The sequence below is a fragment of the Antedon mediterranea genome, chromosome 11 (genome assembly GCF_964355755.1).
Source record: "Antedon mediterranea chromosome 11, ecAntMedi1.1, whole genome shotgun sequence".
NCBI classification, from domain to species: domain Eukaryota; kingdom Metazoa; phylum Echinodermata; class Crinoidea; order Comatulida; family Antedonidae; genus Antedon; species Antedon mediterranea.
This window is the reverse complement of record NC_092680.1, coordinates 13,594,333-13,613,377: the sequence shown is the minus strand read 5'-3', so window position 1 is coordinate 13,613,377 and position 19,045 is coordinate 13,594,333. Positions and strand designations below refer to the sequence as shown.

At 30.0% G+C, this 19,045-nt stretch overlaps 2 long non-coding RNA genes across 2 annotated transcripts; both read right to left on the bottom strand.

Moving 5' to 3' along the window:
- Window positions 1–12,348: 12,348 nt before the first annotated feature.
- LOC140063202 (uncharacterized) lies at window positions 12,349–13,997 on the bottom strand. Its single transcript, XR_011847585.1, has 3 exons — window positions 13,968–13,997; window positions 13,617–13,656; window positions 12,349–12,984 (listed from the first exon to the last, which is right to left on the bottom strand). It is a non-coding gene; the product is annotated as an uncharacterized lncRNA (long non-coding RNA).
- Window positions 13,998–18,082: 4,085 nt separating this feature from the next.
- LOC140063203 (uncharacterized) lies at window positions 18,083–18,649 on the bottom strand. Its single transcript, XR_011847586.1, has 3 exons — window positions 18,553–18,649; window positions 18,312–18,343; window positions 18,083–18,102 (listed from the first exon to the last, which is right to left on the bottom strand). It is a non-coding gene; the product is annotated as an uncharacterized lncRNA (long non-coding RNA).
- Window positions 18,650–19,045: the final 396 nt, after the last annotated feature.

Genomic DNA, 19,045 nt, shown 5'->3' with positions numbered 1-19,045 from the left:
TCATATTTAATAAAGCGCATCTCCACTTATTCTTATTCCATTTCCCCACATTTTATTATATTGTCTAGGTCAATCAATTATCTTTCGTATGGTTTACCATTTTTAAAATTGTTATGACGTCATTATGTTCAAAAGTATGAAAAACTTGGGTCACTTATTTTCATCAAATTTTTAATTTCCATTAAAATTAAATATTATATAGCTCCTCAGAATGAAAAGTGAGACCCACCCACGTTTTCTGGAAGCTGTTGAATAGTAGATACGAATTCATGTGCTCATTTTGCGCATCGGCTGTTGTGACGTCATCATATGGCCAGTTTATAAGTCGTTTTTTCATATATTTCGTCATAGTTCATGACTTTTAAAAGAGCGTGCATCCATATTCTACGTATACAAATTTGTTCAACACGTTGATATGTTGTTGCTCAGATAATTCCCTTCCAAAATTGCTTTCTACGTGTTTCATTTTGATAACGTCATCATTTCAAAAATTTGAATAAAAAGCGAGTTCCGTTATTTTCACATATTCTGCCCTGTATGTAGTATGTATACAGTATAATATAGTGTATACTGTATATTATACTTAGACAAAAAATAGAGGGCACACTTACATTTTTTTCTACAGGATAAAATGGCATAAAATCGTTAATCGCAATATTCTAACGTAACCGTCCATAGTGACGAGTTAAAATCTATTTTTTTTTCTATATTATCCTTCTTTCTTTCCACCAATTTTTTTCGCAGCGTATCTTTAATTCTGGTCAATAAGATTGTATAAATTTGTAATGGACATGCCTTTATCTTTCTTTTTGATGACATCAAAAAATATTGTTCCCGTAATTTCAGTTCTGATATACACCATAATATACTTCAGTACAACCAGTTACAAAATGTTTGAATAATAATAACAATTTCTTGTCTCCTCTGTTCTGTGTTTTTGATCCAATGGAATCTCAGTTACAGTGAAACTTGCTCCAATAGATATAATAGTTCTCGTAAAACTAATATCATCACACCATAATTGTTAAAAATAATCTTTTATTTCATACAAATGAAGAAAACCCACAATAAGTATAAAATGTATGTATTTATAAAAACTTTCATTGGTTATTGCAAATTGTACCAAATTGTCAACATATAGTAAGTAGGCTGTTTATACTATACAGTAGTTTATTTGGTGATCAGTAATTTTACTTAGTACATTATATACATGTTAATTTGTCAGTTGTGGATTCATTAAACTTATATTTATTGATCTATTTATAGAAGATTCTTATTTTTTTAACAATTATTAATATAATTAATAATTTAATCATTTGCCGCGTTTAGACAATTGTTATGAAAGAGCGAATGACTGCATTACTGACTGCCTAAACATCCGGATCCTATTATAATTGAAGAGATGAAACCATTCTATTGAACACCTAAAACCAAAACAAAATACATTGATTATTCTTGCAAATGAGCAAATTTATTTTATTTATTTATTTTATTTTATGCAGTTGACACCCAACAGCGTTGAAACCGCCACTAACAGGTTGGATCTAAATTACTGTATTAGTATTGCTAATCGTATAAAACAAAACGTATTTTATTCTTCAGTTAAATGTAACTTTTTATTTTTAACATTACTTGAATTTCGGAAGATATTGAAAGAGTATTATGTGCACAGATTGCAACATTGCATATTCAAATTCAGAACAATATTTATAATAATATAACTCACATAAAAACAAGATTAAAATGTGTTTACTCACCTGACATGAGTTGAAGTTACAGATTATTCGGTGCCACTCGTGCATAGATAATAAATTGATTATTCTTGCAAATGAGTAAATTACAGTATTAGTAATTTAATGTGGACCTGGATAGATAGAAAAAATAATACAAAAAATATTATACAACTGAAATTACGTTTAGACCTCATGAAGTATTGGAAATTGTGTAACACAAAACATATTTTCTTATTCTGTAAAATCTAACTTTTTATTTTTAACATTACTTAAATACCGGTATTTATTGAAAGAGTATTATGTGCACAGATTGCAACATTGCATATTCAAATTCTGAACAATATTAATAATAATATAACTCACATAAAACCAAGATTAAAATGTGTTTACTCACCAGATATTGTTTCTCCTATACAGGAGAAGGACATGGATTGAAGTTACAGATTATTCGCTGCCCCTCTTGCATAGATAATAAACTGATTATTCTTCCAAACGAGTAAATTACTGTATTAGTAATTTCATGTGGACCTTGATTGATAAAAAAAAAATTAAAAAAACAATTATACAACTGAAATTATGTATAGACCTAATGAAGTATTGGTAATCGTATAAAACAAAACGTATATTTTCTTCTTCTGTAAAATGTAACTTTTTATTTTTAACATTACTTGAATACCAATAGATATGAAAGATTGCATTGCATATTCAAATTCAGAACAATATTTCATGTGGACCTGGATAGAAAAAAAAACAATATAAAAAAACAATTGTACAACTGAAATTATGTATAGACCTAATGAAGTATTGGTAATCGTATAAAACAAAACGTATTTTCTTCTTCTGTGAAACTTTTTATTTTCAACATTACTTGAATACTGGTAGATATTGAACGATTATTATGTACAGAGATTGCAACATTGCATATTCAAATTCAGAACAATATCTATAATAATATAACTCACATAAAAACAAGATTGAAATGTGTTTAGACACCAGATATTGTTTTTCCTATACAGGAGAATGACATGGGTTGAAGTTACAGATTACTCGCTGCCTCTTGTGCCTAGAGGGTCAAAATGATTTTCAGCTTGTTTTTATCAAATTGTTTTTTTTTTATTTGTATCCAGTTCTATTTTCAATTCCTAAAAAGTTTTTACAGAAATATAATTCAAATACTTAAAAACCATTGATGCAATTAAAATTTAATTTGAATGGCTTCATGATAGCTATAATAAATTGGAATTACTTCAGCCTGTACTGAATCAAGACCTTTGCTATAAACATGATCAATCAATGTATTGTTTTCAGTTGTAGAACATGTAACATGTTGTTTGTACTCATTCTCTACCATTAAATTATTCACTCTGGAAGTTTGTTTGAAAAGATTTTCATTAAAATCACCCATTACAATACATTTTGTGCTCATTTTATGTAACTCTTCCAAATGTTTTCTCAAATTTTGACAGAATTGATTAATATCATAACTTGGGGGTCGATAAATTACTGACACGGCAACAGAAATCGGACTTGTTATTAAAAATGAAACTGCTTCTATATCATTATTACATATGTTTAATCTGCTTGAAGACGTATTCTTTGCATACACTGCAACGCCACCATGAGCCTGATGTTTTATTTTGGAACTGAGATCATTTGTATTAGAATACGAATCATACCTTGCTTGGTGATACAATTTATACGGCTCAATGCGTACGTCAAAAAAATCATCATCCTTGTTTAACCATGTTTCAGTTAGACATATGACATTAGAATTCATAAACAAATCATTACACTGAAGATCAACAAAATGTTGTTTAAGCCCTTGAATGTTATGTAACATTATTGAAAATCTAGAAGCCGAATCATGACCTTGTTTATCACATTGTACGTATGAATCCATATTATTTAAGCACTTCTTTATGTTTGGATCACAATAAATCAGACTAGGTTTAAAATTTTCAATAGTAAGTCCAGTTATTGAAGTAACACGACTGAGGCCTACATATGCTTGACCATGCGTAAAAGTATCTTTAAGGCAAACCACTGCTTTATCCATTGTCATTCCTTGCACTTTATGAACTGTGCATGCATATGCTAATTTGAGAGGAAATTGTTTTCGACTGTATTTTTTCCCCATAGATTCTTTAAACATTTCAATTGCCTGAATACCAATGTCATTATTGTCAAATTTTACTTTAATAGATACTGGTTCGGTGTTATGATCAGGTTTGACTATTTCATCAACATGTCCCATACATCCATTCGTTAAGCCTTTTTTAACATCTACATTTTTAATCAACATCACTCTGGCATTAATTGCAATCCACAAATAATTTAGTAAACTAGTTTGACGTGAATTCCGAGGTTTGTCACAATTTTTGCTCTGTTTCTTGCTATTTACTACACTATCTTCTGCTTTAATGCATACAATGTCTGTACAGGTTTTGTGCAACATTTTTTTATTCCATTCATCAACTTGTTTGTTGCGTGGGTAAATATGAACAGCATCTTCACATTCTTCACCTGTTTCACGTGATTTTAGAACTAATAAATCGTTATCAGACAAACAATCATGTTTTTCTTTTGTACGCAATTTGTTTAACAATAAAGCAAATTGTTTATCTTCTTTTTGCCTCATGATTTGATCTAACTGTACTTGCTTAAAGTTATCTATCCACAGTGAGCTTTCCAATGTGTCTTTATATAACGAACTGCCCATCACCGGGGGTAACTGATAAAAATCACCAACAGCAATTACTGAAATGTTACCAAATGGACTATCGTTGCGTACTTGTTTTATTTGCCTTAATCGTCCGTGGATATACCAAAGTAACCTTTGATTTACCATTGATATTTCATCTATAATAACAATTTGCAACTGGCCAAATTTATTACGAAGTGCACTTATTTTTTCTTCTCCAAGTGGTTGATACGGAAGTGAAATATTAATCGGGATAGACAAAGCGCTATGAATTGTTTGACCTTTAATATTATATGCTGCGATTCCTGTAGGAGCTAATTTCAATATTGACAAATCATCGGGATTTTCCATAATCTTTCCAAGAATACGTGTCGCTTCATTATAAATACAATTTACCAAATGACTTTTTCCTGTACCAGCGCCTCCAGTTATGAAAGTGTAAAATGCTTCAGGTTTTTTACCATTAACTTTGTCTAAACACCATTGTCTTGTCTTATAAAATATATGTTGTTGTTTTTCATTTAAAGATCGAATCATTTTGTTCAATTCTGGTCTTGGAATATTAGATGAATTAGACTCTACTTTAGATGTATGATTTTTTTGAATTCCAAAATCTGGAATGAAAAATTCATCTTCTTCATCATCAACCTCTACATTTGGCTTTGGGTTGTCTAACCTTTCTTTTTCGCTTTCTGGACATAATAAACTCCATGCATCTTCTTGTGGTCCAAATTTTGATAAACATTCCTGTGCTTCTTCAACATCATCAGCACTTTTTTCATATTGTTCCATGTTTCCATGAACTATTGACTTTACCGTTTGTAATTGACAGCCACATAATTTCACACATCCTTTCTCATGAAATTGTTCATACGTTTCAAAATTTGGAGGTTTTAACTGTTCATCTTTTCGAAATGGTAGAAATAACTGAAGTATACTCAAAAAATATTTCTCAGGTGCTGTATCCATTGGAAATCGAGGGTATCTTACTATAGCATTACTAGTTCGTGTTCTTTTTTGGATGAATCCCAACTGTTTTTTTAACTGAAATACATTCTTTTTTTGTTTGTTTCCTTTCATTTCTGATGAACTCAATATTCTATATTCTGAACAAAATTTTGCAAGGCACATTTTATTAAATTCAGAACTATTAGGTCGAGCTTTATATTTGTCGATCTTATTTGGCAACCATGCACTTACATCATCATCTGCTTTGTTTTTAATTACACTTAGTGGTAAACTCATTCTGACAGGATTAGGTCCTACTGGGATAAATTCAACTTTCCTTGAACATTCTTTTAATCTTAAACTACAAACACGATAAATACTTTCTTGTGCAGACACTTCTCGATTATTCATATAAACATTACCAAGTTTTCGCAAACTTTGCCTAGCATCTTCATTGCCTTCTTTTACTTCTGATGCTGCATGATTTAACAGTAAACCCATTTCACGTTCAGATTTTGACATATATCCTATAACGTAAATTATACATGCATATACATTTGTAATATATTGAATATCCATATTAGCATTCCATGCTCTCAATAAGGAAGGATTATATTGATTTACCCACACATCTTGAGGGTTTCTCTTTATAACAATCTTTTCCTCAGTAGCTACACAATTATTTGCTTTCTCAAATGCATTTTGTGTAATACCTAAACTTTGGAAAAGGTCTATTGCATTTTTATATGTTTCTTCATTAGTCACAGCATCTTTTACTGAGGTTAACAGTTCCATTGCTTGTTTATTGTCATCATTATCATCATTGTCTTTATCCACAATTGTAGGTCTCATAACAAATGTATTTCCAGAAGGTTGTCTGGGAAAGTTAAATCTGCAATTTGTTCCCTTTTTTTTACATGATTTAGAATGTCTTTTACTGTGAATTTGCACACTTTTAACAATTTCATTCAGTTCAGGATCTACAGTTTCACATGGCACAGCACAAGAAATATATTTATCGACAAAATTAATAACTTCGTCATCTTTATCTGTACCAAAAATAGGAGCATTTTCAACCCATACTAACATATGAACATGTGGACTTCCTCTCATTTGAAATTCAATTCGGTAAAAATAATCTATGACTTTACCAATAGGCTGTGCTTCAGACAAAATTACATTTTTCAAAAAAGTATGAAAGCGTTTATCAAACATTCTGGCAACAGTCACTGGATTTGATTTCAACAAATTACATTTATCTGCCCATTCTAATTCTTCAATGTTTCTTTGGTCTCCAGACTGACTTAGCAATGTCGTCATTATTTCTTTCCAACGGAAATCAGCACTTGAGAATGAAAGAAAGAATGTTGGTTTTCCAATCTGTCTAACCATTGCTATTATATCTTTCTGTGTAGCTTGCCAGTACGGTGGAGTTCCACGAATTTGTTTTAAAAATTTATAACCCCTATCAGATTTTAAAATTTCCTCAATTTTGGTAACATTTTTTAAATCGGATACAGTAACTTTACTAAAATCATCCTTTTTACTTGACCCTTTTCGCAATGCAATGGAAATACTTGATAAAATTTGTTGAAGTTCATATAACGATTGAGCATAAAATATGAATTCTGTATTTTGTGCAAACCTGTTATCTATATGCATTAATCTATTATGAAAATAACGTCCGAGTGTTATTTTAACATCTCTCGTATCATGGAATGTTGGTTGGCCTGTTGGAAATAACACTGGAAATGATTTTGCTTCATTGCTTTTATTACTTAATAATGCAATAGGGCTATTATTTTCACACGGTGCACAACAAATTATGTCATTAAAATATTCATCTACCACATTTTGTCGTCTGTCAACAGGTTGAAGACTTGTATCGAAGGTAGCACCTACTTCTTCTTCATTTTCTTCTTCTTCATTGTTTTCATTTTCATTAGTAGTTTCACTTTCGATGTTATCTTCAGATAAATAATTGTGCCATTCTTCATTAATAGCTATATCAAAGTAGCACTTGTTATGATCTTGTAAATATCTAAGAGCTTGAATAACATTGGCAGTTTTAACAAATTTATATTTGTAATAACCTTTGTAAGACAACTTTCGCTTCAATTTTACAGATATTAATTGATCATCAACCTCTGGTCTAGGCAACATTTTTACAGTTTCAATAGTATTTGATGGTACACATACGACTGGTCCATGTATTCCATTCTGTCCACCTTTTGGTAAATTCATTAATTTCATAAAAGGAATATTTAATCCAATCAAATGCTGCTCTAAATTATTTAAACACCTGAGCTCAGGAGGAATATCGTGTAGTTGTAAATTGTTTGAATTGGCTTCTGCAGGGACTTTACTGTTTAACAATTTCCTGTGGCATGTGAAACAAATCCATAAACAAAATCTTGGTGATTCGACAAATTGACAAGGTTTATTACATTCATTATTGCAAATATGCAAATACTTTTCATTTATACAAGCCTTATTTTTGTATTTAGCTTTGATGCATTTCATAACTTGATCTTTGAATAACAATTTAAAGCAAACACAACAAACATATTCAGGACCACGAGAAACTGTTTTCCTGAAGTTTTCTAAAACTAACGCAAAATTAGTGTTTTCTGTTTTGATTTTTTCCCGATTTTTCATGTTTTTCTTCATGATTTTTTTTCGGAACCCTTCATCACCATGATACTTTTCTGTAAATCTTTGCTTACACCTTTGACGGAATTTTAAATTACCTTGATATTTCTCAGCCAATTTTAGTTTAGAGTTTTGTCTAAATTTTAAATCACTCCGATACTTCTCTGCCAATTTCTGCTTACACTTTTGTCGAAATTTCAAATTATTCCGATACTTCTCTGTCAATTTTTGGGTAACGTTTTCTCTGAATTTTGAATTATTACAATACTTCTCTGCTAATTTTTGCTTCAAGTTTTGTCGAAATGTTGGATCATTTTGATACTTTTTCTTATTTCTTTGTTTATTGTTTTGTCTAGTTTTATTTCTAAATATTGTATCATTGTTGTATCTATTCTTCTTTATTTCTTTCAAATTTTGCGCAAACTTTTCATTAAATTTATAATTTAACAAATTCTTGAATTTTTTCGTCGTTCGGTAATCAAAATCAATGTTGTAGTTATGTCTAGCCTTATTTCGTACCTTAACATTATATTCATGTTTACATCTATACATTTTGTGTTGTCTTTCTCTGTTTTCCTTCCTTTTTTGGAATTTATAATCATCATCACAATCACAATACCTTATTTTTTGCGCCTCTTTTACTTTACGTTTCTTTTTCTCCCTGTATACAAAATCACTTTGATATTTGCTTCCGATTTCATTTGTTTTTTCTGAATTATTTTTTTTTTCTCTTTCCCGTTTTATTCTCTGCCGATTCTTTTCACTTTCTTTTTTAATTCTATAAGATTTTTTTCGTTTTCCTCTCAATAATTTTCCTCTGCTTTCTGAACAAGGTTTTTCAACAGTTTTACTCTGTTTGTGTTTTGGTTCTATATCTTCAAATATGTCACAAGTTTCATTCTCCGTTTGCTTTCGTTTCTTTGTTGTAGAATTCTTTACCAAAAAAATCGCCTCTGTATTTGACAGTTTATTGTGCGATGTCACATTCATATCAACTTTTCCTGTTGTTTCCTGAACATTATTTTGACTAACATTGACAGATTCCACTACATTAAAATGCACATTCATGGTGTACAAAATATATATACCATTGTCAGTTGTAACATCATCTATTCTTCCCGGCTTTTTAGCAGAAAACAATTGCCACGTCAAAAGTTGATCATTAAATGAATAAATATCTGTATTAAGCAAGTTTGCCATTGCACTTATTTCAGTATTGGATGCCCACGTTCCATTATCCAATATTCTTTTTTTAAACACATATTCCTTAACTGATCTATATTCGTGACTAAATGTATTAATAAATAAGTCATCAGTTTCCAATAAATGATTAGTAATTGCTCTTCTTAAAAGTAAATGATTATCTTCAGTCCCAGAAATAATGTATGAAATTGCACGATAAAAACAATTACCATCACCTGTAATATTCGTAATTTGAAGAGGATGTCCAATCTGACTAGTTCTGTTAATACCACAATTCATATCGGTATGTTCACAATGAATGCCTACTTCATTACACATGTTTTTTTTTTGTGCTTCTGAGATAGGAATAAATTTAAAATTCTTGTCAGGTCTTTCTCCATACTGAACATTAACAATTTCAATATCACTATCACTTTGCCATCCATTACTTGATGAGACATGACCTTCTTTATTATGTTTTTGGCCTTTAACATTAGAATCAATATTCTTTTCTGGTAATCTTGTACTACATTTATACTGATAAGACGTACTAGGTTCATCAACATCGACGTTTCCCAAGTTTCTTTGTTCACAATTATCATCGAGCACAGAAGCGGAACATAACATCATAGACTTATTTTCAATATTTACACCAGTCAGTTCAAACTCGGTTTCATGTAAATTACAGTTCATTGACCTTGCTAATCTTATACAATAATCGTACACACCTTGCCAAGATGGACTGTAAAGTAAAATACTCTTTCCATGTTCACTAACACAACCAAATCGATCTCTTGCATGTGGATCAAATATAAGAAATCCATTTACACGTTTGATAATAGAAAATGTGCTTCTGTTGAAATTCATAAAAAATGCATCATGTTGGTGTAATTCCTTTTCAAGAGCTTGGTTTAATGACAAGGCTCCATATTCAGCCATAAATTCGAGATTCCCATCTATTATGCCAAAAACTGATTCTTTGGGAGATATTACAAATGTGTTATCCAAGATATCCAATTCTTTCGGCAGTTCAGAAATCATTAAAAGGTCCTCGTGCATAGTGGAATCTTTCTGAATGTAACAGTACAACTCGTTTCCAAGAGTCAATATTGTATCAAGGTCTTTGGTGTAAAATTCATTTTCATTCCTCTTTGTAGAATAAAGAATAGCTACAAGACTATTTGCAACACACTGTTTACCACTTGCAAAGCCAAATCTATAATTCCCTTGATTAAAATTACCCTGTGCTACAGTTATAGTTTCATTACTATTATATACTTGTAATTCATTTATTGATTGTGTTTTCTGCCTTTTTCGTGTATATTTTTGTTTTGGTACATTATCGATTATCAACTCTTCCGAAAAATTAATTTTTGTTAAAACTTCAATATCCACATCGATAGTATGTTTGTCACATTTAGGTTTAGTATGGGACCTAATTTTTTCAGTCACTGCCTTTTTGCATCCGTCATCAATTATCAATACTTCATTTTCCTCAAATTCACAACTTGCACATGTTTGATTTTTATGATCTGTAACATTACTATCAAATCTATTAGTTCTGTCATTCATTTTGCTACTATTTTGTAATTTCACATCGTCAGTCGCTGTGTTGTCGTTTTCTTCAGTACATTTCATTTTAAAGTCGTCATCAGTTTTCATTTCTGAATTGTCATTTTTACCTTTCTTTAAAATAATATCTTCGCCAATCCGTTCCATAGTATCGCAATCATTCTTGTGGTGTTTTAAATTCAGGTTCATATTATCTTGTGATTCTTTGTTATCAATCTTTTTACTTTTGACAAAACGACCCTTGCTATTTCGTTTCGAACCACCACCTGATTGTTGTTGTATTCCGTTTGTTACCTTTGTATTTTTCAAAACATCACACATAGGCTTACCATTTGTTTCGTCATTTTCCTTGTATTCTCTATAAGTACTTGTATTCATGTTCCATTCCATTTTGTTATTATTTCGTCTTTCATAGAAATCTTTTACACCTTTGCCAATATAGTTTACACCTCGTTCTATACTTATACCATTTATAACGCGCTTTCTCCTTTTCTTATTTCCTCTATTTTTACATTTACTTTTTTTTCTGTTGTCGGTTCTTTTCTTTGATTTTACCCTTATCCAATCAGTACCAAGTAAATCTTCACTTCCTGTTTGTTGATATTTTTTTAATTTGGCATTATTACGTTTTTCCTTATTTTTCGTTAATTCTGGAAAGTCTGCAGTGACAGATTCATCAGGTTCTAGAATCGTATATCTATTGAAATGACAGGGAATACCTATTTCACCTAATATGTTATCAACAAAACTACTATACCCACACATTGAACAAATCCAAATTACTCTGGAATCACATAGTTTGTCTTCAAAAACATCTCTTACACATTTCACATGAAAAAATTGACTACAACAGTCACATTTTATGCAATTGTCGTCTGCTTTCACTTCAATACTACATAAATCGCATGTATCACCAAACTTTGAAGTGTCCTCTGTACCATAAGATAATATGTTTATGATATCATTAATTATTTCTTTAAATTCAGTTGTATCTTTCATAAATTCACAATTGACATTACCTGTATCATCATTTCTCTCGTCTTTGACATTCTCAGTTGAACAGCATTTATCAAGTAGGTCCAAGATGTCATTAACAACTATTTTAAATTCTGCTGTCTTATCAATAACTCCATTATTAACATTACCAGTTGTATTGACAAAAATCTGCTTTTTACTTGTAACTTCTTTATTCACATTCTTACACAAATAAATTATGATTGTAAAGATAATCAACAAAAAGATACCAACTACTGCTATGAATTCCATATCCATTATTCAAAATTTGTATAAAAAAATAATTTCTTCAAATTTAAAAACTTTGTTTACAAATTAAATTAAAATGTATTCTGCAATTCCAATGAATATTACAATTAGGTTCTTTTTATCAATTCAAACTTCAAAAAAGAAATCCTTGCTACAACAAAATAAATTATTAAAAATTCCAAAAACAATTCAACTTTATATTCTCTCTTTGTCAATATTTTTTTTGTCTGCTTTTTTTCAATAATTCGATTATACAATTTCACTGAATAAAAAAATTAGCTTCTGCTTAATATTGGCTTGATGAAATACTTTATATTAATTTAAACTTCTCTGTAATACTTGGTTATGCTAAATAGTTTCAGATTCTAATTTTTATTCTTTTTACAATTTTACTTAATAACAGATTTAAATAAAAGTGATCTTTAAATCTTCTTTAATTAATTCCTTTGTAATAAACTCTGTTTAATATTTATTTCTTTATAATAAGCTTCTGTTTTATTCTTCAAACTTTTGTTTGTATAATCAAACTTTAACTTTACACTTTTGCTTTTGCAAAAAATGGTTTTGTAATAAACTTTTGTTTATTAATTGTTTCCTTGTGATTAACTTCTGTTATCTTCAAGGTTTTACACTTTTGCTTTTGCAAAAATGGTTTTGTAATAAACTTTTGTTTATTAGTTGTTTCCTTGTGATTAACTTCTGTTATCTTCAAGGTTTTACACTTTTGCTTTTGCAAAATTGCTTTGTAATAAACTTTTGTTTATTAGTTTTTTCTGAATGTTTTAAAGATACTTTTAAAAAATGTTTAAAAAGAAATTGTGCATAAATATTAAAATTCGGTAACCCCTCGTAGAAACTCTCTTTGGAGAGTGGATCTTTTTCTAAAGACCCGGATCTCTTCTGAGATCCAGTGGGTTTATATAAGACAGTCACCTACAATAAAAAAAAAAAAAAAAGAGTTAGTTATTAATTTTAAGATACACTGTACAGTACTAAGAATTACAGTCAAACAATTATAAATTGAATCAGTAGATAAATCAGTGTTTTTACAAATACCTAAATAATAATATACACATCCCCCCTGTGGAATGTAACATGATCTATTGGGCCTAGCAAAACAAATTAGGACCAACTCATTACTAAATTCAGGATAGATCCATTTTATAAAATTGCAAATTTATGTCTGGAGAAACTGACCACCACATTTATGTTAAAAAGGATGATTGTCCCAAATTTTGAAGTAAATTGTGATAATATATTTGTGACTTTGGTTTATACAATATAAATAAATCACTATAGAAGATATTTTGACCTAAAAATATGTCAAAACTTCATTACATGGAATGTGTCGGAAACAAATTCTTTCATAACAATTTCACCTTCAAAATTAATCTGAAAATATGTTTAATTATTCAATGTTCTAATAAAATAGAATTTTATACACAAAAATATTTGGTCACTCAGTATAGTAAATTTACAAACAACACATGTTTATCAATTAAGGGAGGGCATAAATTAAGGAAAATATGTTTTTTCCGTTTTACAGATAATTTTCTAATACTCACAGCTGTAACTGGCACTGTATATTTTCTGTACAACTACAATCTAAAAAATAAAAGGAAAATCATTAATAATGGCAATAAACAACATTAACACTTTTTCAAAATCAACATGCTTCTTAATCAATGTCTGAAAAATTAAAAAATTTTCTCAAAATGACTTTGGGTATTAGACAGCTGGTTAGGGCCTACATGTTGTCTCAATGCTAATTTCATTTAATATTTTATTCACAAACCATAAAATCTGAATTATGTAAATGTTTCATAATAGAACATGCCTACAAAATAACAGGCAACGGTTCACAAAGTAAAGAAAATATGTTTTATCCGTTTAACAGATAATCTACTAATACTCACAGCTGTAGCTGACACTGTATATGTTCTACAATCTAAAAAAAAAAACAAGGAAAAACATTAATAATTGGCAATAAACAACATTAACACTTTTTCCAAATCAACATGCTTCTTAATCAATGTCTGAAAAATTAAGAAATTCCTCAAAATGACTTTGGGTATTAGACAGCTGGTTAGGGCCTACATGTTGTCTTAATGCTAATTTCATTTAATATTTTATTCACAAACCATAAAATCTGAATGATGTAAATGTTACATAATAGAAAATGCCTACAAAATAACAGGCAACGGTTCACAAAGTAAAGAAAATATGTTTTCTCCGTTTAACAGATAATCTACTGATACTCACAGCTGTAGCTGAAACTGTATATTTTCTACAATCTAAAAACAACAAGGAAAAACATTGATAATGGCAATAAACAACATTAACCCTTTTCCTAAATCAACAAGCTTCTTAATCAATGTCTGAAAAATTAGGAAATTTCCTCAAAATGACTTTGGGTATGGGCCAGCTGATTGCGGCCTACATGTTGTCTCAATGGTAATTTCATTTAATTATTTGATCACAAACAATAAAATCTGAATTACGTAAATGTTTCATAATAGAAAATGTCTACAAAATAACAGGCAACAGTTCACAAAGTAAGGAAAATATGTTTTCTCCGTTTAACAGATAATCTACTAATACTCACAGCTGTAGCTAACACTGTATATGTTCTACAATCTAAAACAAAAAAACAAGGAAAAACATTAATAAATTGGCAATAAACAAAATTAACACTTTTTCCAAATCAACATGCTTCTTAATCAATGTCTGAAAAATTAAGAAATTCCTCAAAATGACTTTGGGTATGAGACAGCTGGTTAGGGCCTACATGTTGTCTCAATGCTAATTTCATTTAATATTTTATTCACAAACCATAAAATCTGAATGATGTAAATATTACATAATAGAAAATGCCTACAAAATAACAGGCAACGGTTCACAAAGTAAAGAAAATATGTTTTCTCCGTTTAACAGATAATCTACTAATACTCACAGCTGTAGCTGACACTGTATATTTTCTACAATCTAAAAAAAAAACAAGGAAAAACATTAATAATTGGCAATAAACAACATTAACACTTTTTCCAAATCAACATGCTTCTTAATCGAGGTCTGAAAAATTAAGAAATTTCCTCAAAATGACTTTAGGTATGGGACGGCTGGTTAGGGCCTACATGTTGTCTCAATGCTAATTTCATTTAATATTTTATTCTCAAACCATAAAATCTGAATTATGTAAATGTTTCATAATAGAAAATGCCTATAAAATAACAGGCAACTGTTCACAAAGTAAGGAAAATATGTTTTCTCCGTTTAACAGATAATCTACTAATACTCACAGCTGTAGCTAACACTGTATATTTTCTACAATCTAAAAAAACAAGAAAAAACATTGATAATGGCACTAAACAACATTAACACTTTTTCCAAATCAACATGCTTCTTAATCAATGGCTGAAAAATTAGGAAATTTCCTCAAAATGACTTTGGGTATGGGCCGGCTGATTGCGGCCTACATGTTGTCTCAATGGTAATTTCATTTAATTGTTTGATCACAAACAATAAAATCTGAATGATGTAAATGTTACATAATAGAAAATGCCTACAAAATAACAGGCAACGGTTCACAAAGTAAAGAAAATATGTTTTCTCCGTTTAACAGATAATCTACTGATACTCACAGCTGTAGCTGAAACTGTATATTTTCTACAATCTAAAAACAACAAGGAAAAACATTGATAATGGCAATAAACAACATTAACCCTTTTCCTAAATCAACAAGCTTCTTAATCAATGTCTGAAAAATTAGGAAATTTCCTCAAAATGACTTTGGGTATGGGCCAGCTGATTGCGGCCTACATGTTGTCTCAATGGTAATTTCATTTAATTATTTGATCACAAACAATAAAATCTGAATTACGTAAATGTTTCATAATAGAAAATGTCTACAAAATAACAGGCAACAGTTCACAAAGTAAGGAAAATATGTTTTCTCCGTTTAACAGATAATCTACTAATACTCACAGCTGTAGCTAACACTGTATATGTTCTACAATCTAAAACAAAAAAACAAGGAAAAACATTAATAAATTGGCAATAAACAAAATTAACACTTTTTCCAAATCAACATGCTTCTTAATCAATGTCTGAAAAATTAAGAAATTCCTCAAAATGACTTTGGGTATGAGACAGCTGGTTAGGGCCTACATGTTGTCTCAATGCTAATTTCATTTAATATTTTATTCACAAACCATAAAATCTGAATGATGTAAATATTACATAATAGAAAATGCCTACAAAATAACAGGCAACGGTTCACAAAGTAAAGAAAATATGTTTTCTCCGTTTAACAGATAATCTACTAATACTCACAGCTGTAGCTGACACTGTATATTTTCTACAATCTAAAAAAAAAACAAGGAAAAACATTAATAATTGGCAATAAACAACATTAACACTTTTTCCAAATCAACATGCTTCTTAATCAAGGTCTGAAAAATTAAGAAATTTCCTCAAAATGACTTTAGGTATGGGACGGCTGGTTAGGGCCTACATGTTGTCTCAATGCTAATTTCATTTAATATTTTATTCACAAACCATAAAATCTGAATTATGTAAATGTTTCATAATAGAAAATGCCTATAAAATAACAGGCAACTGTTCACAAAGTAAGGAAAATATGTTTTCTCCGTTTAACAGATAATCTACTAATACTCACAGCTGTAGCTAACACTGTATATTTTCTACAATCTAAAAAAACAAGAAAAAACATTGATAATGGCACTAAACAACATTAACACTTTTTCCAAATCAACATGCTTCTTAATCAATGGCTGAAAAATTAGGAAATTTCCTCAAAATGACTTTGGGTATGGGCCGGCTGATTGCGGCCTACATGTTGTCTCAATGGTAATTTCATTTAATTGTTTGATCACAAACAATAAAATCTGAATTACGTAAATGTTTCATAATAGAAAATGTCTACAAAATAACAGGCAACAGTTCACAAAGTAAGGAAAATATGTTTTCTCCGTTTAACAGATAATCTACTGATACTCACAGCTGTAGCTGAAACTGTATATTTTCTACAATCTAAAAAAAAACAAGGAAAAACATTGATAATGGCAATAAACAACATTAACACTTTTTAGTCGCGTGGAAGCGACTCTATAATTCACTATGTCGGTCGGTCTGTCTGTCTGTCTGTCTGTCGGTCCGGTATCACTATGCGTTTTATCGTTTTATGACCTTATCTTGATATCAGTTTAATCTAGCTAAATCAATTTTTCACAGAATATTCCTTATGGCCAGGAATCGATGTGGTTATGATTTCACGGTGCGCAATAAAAAATTACGCGGTCTACGCACGATTTAACGAAATCACGTTTGTAATCATATCTTAACAACCATGAATCACAATTAAATAAAATTTGGTACTCATAAATTTCAGGGCATAAATCATCATATGGCAATACAATTACGTGCGTAGCGCATGTAACGCATTCGTACGCGCGCATAAAATTTTCAAAATTTATTTTCGATGAAATAAGAGTACGTTTCAGGCAATTTTAAGCGTTTACAAAATTGCCATGAGTGCGCAGATTTTTGCGCGCGCACTGCGCGTTAAATGTTGTTGCGCACTCTTTTTGCCCGATTTCTGTTTTCTTGACTTACTTTTCAACTCGAAATTACGTTATACGAGCACGTCAAAAGTGACAGGCTACGCACGTGTAAATTAAAAAAATATAAATGTTTTTAAACATTTCAACATTTTTAAACATGTTCAGTAATTTCGGTCAGTATAGTTCACTATGTCGGTCGGTCCGTCTGTCTGTCGGTCTGTTTGTCTGTCGGTCCGGTATCACTATGCATTGTAGCACGCGACTTAATGGCTGTTGGCCTTGTTTCAAATCAACAAGCTTCTTAATCAATGTCTGAAAAATTAAGAAATTTCCTCAAAATGACTTTGGGTATGAGACGACTGATTAGGGCAGGCAACAGTTCACAAAGTAAGGAAAATATGTTTTCTCCGTTTAACAAATAATCTACTGATACTCACAGCTGTAGCTAAAACTGTATATTTTCTACAATCTAAAAAAAACAAGGAAAAACATTAATAATGGTAATAAACAACATTAACACTTTTTCCAAATCAACAAGCTTCTTAATCAATGTTTGAAAAATTAAGAAATTTCCTCAAAATGACTTTGGGTATGAGACGGCTGATTAGGGCAGGCAACAGTTCACAAAGTAAGGAAATTATGTTTTCTCCGTTTAACAGATAATCTACTGATACTCACAGCTGTAGCTGAAACTCTATATTTTCTACAATCTAAAAAAAACAAGGAAAAACATTGATAATGGTAATAAACAACATTAACACTTTTTCCAAATCAACACGCTTCTTAATCAATGTCTGAAAAATTAAGAAATTTCCTCAAAATGACTTTGGGTATGAAACGGCTGATTAGGGCAGGCAACAGTTCACAAAGTAAGGAAAATATGTTTTCTCTGTTTAACAGATAATCTACTGATACTCACAGCTGTAGCTGAAACTGTATATTTTCTACAATCTAAAAAAAACAAGGCAAAACATTGATAATGGCAATAAACAACATTAACATTTTTTCATGAGTATATGTAATACTATAATTTTTAATAGTTTGGAAAATATTATAATTGTCAAGAAGGTGCATGGTTCTTAAATTTAAAAATAAATGTTGTTTTTCGGTAACAACCCGACAAAATCATTAATAAATGTTGGCCCCTCTCTAATATTTCTATGTTGATTAATTCAATTTTTTAAAACTATATACTATATATTTTGATTATTGATTTTAAAGCATATTAAAATAAATTTTACTGTAAAAATGCTGGTTTAGCTTATACTGTAATAACACTGGTCACAGACTGACATGTCAGTCTGTGACCAACTCGGTAACAATCAGACACCTTTTAATATCATATAAAAATGTAAAAAGAAGGTTTCAAAAAAAAGTAACCTTATGAGTGTATGTAAAGCTATAATTTTTAA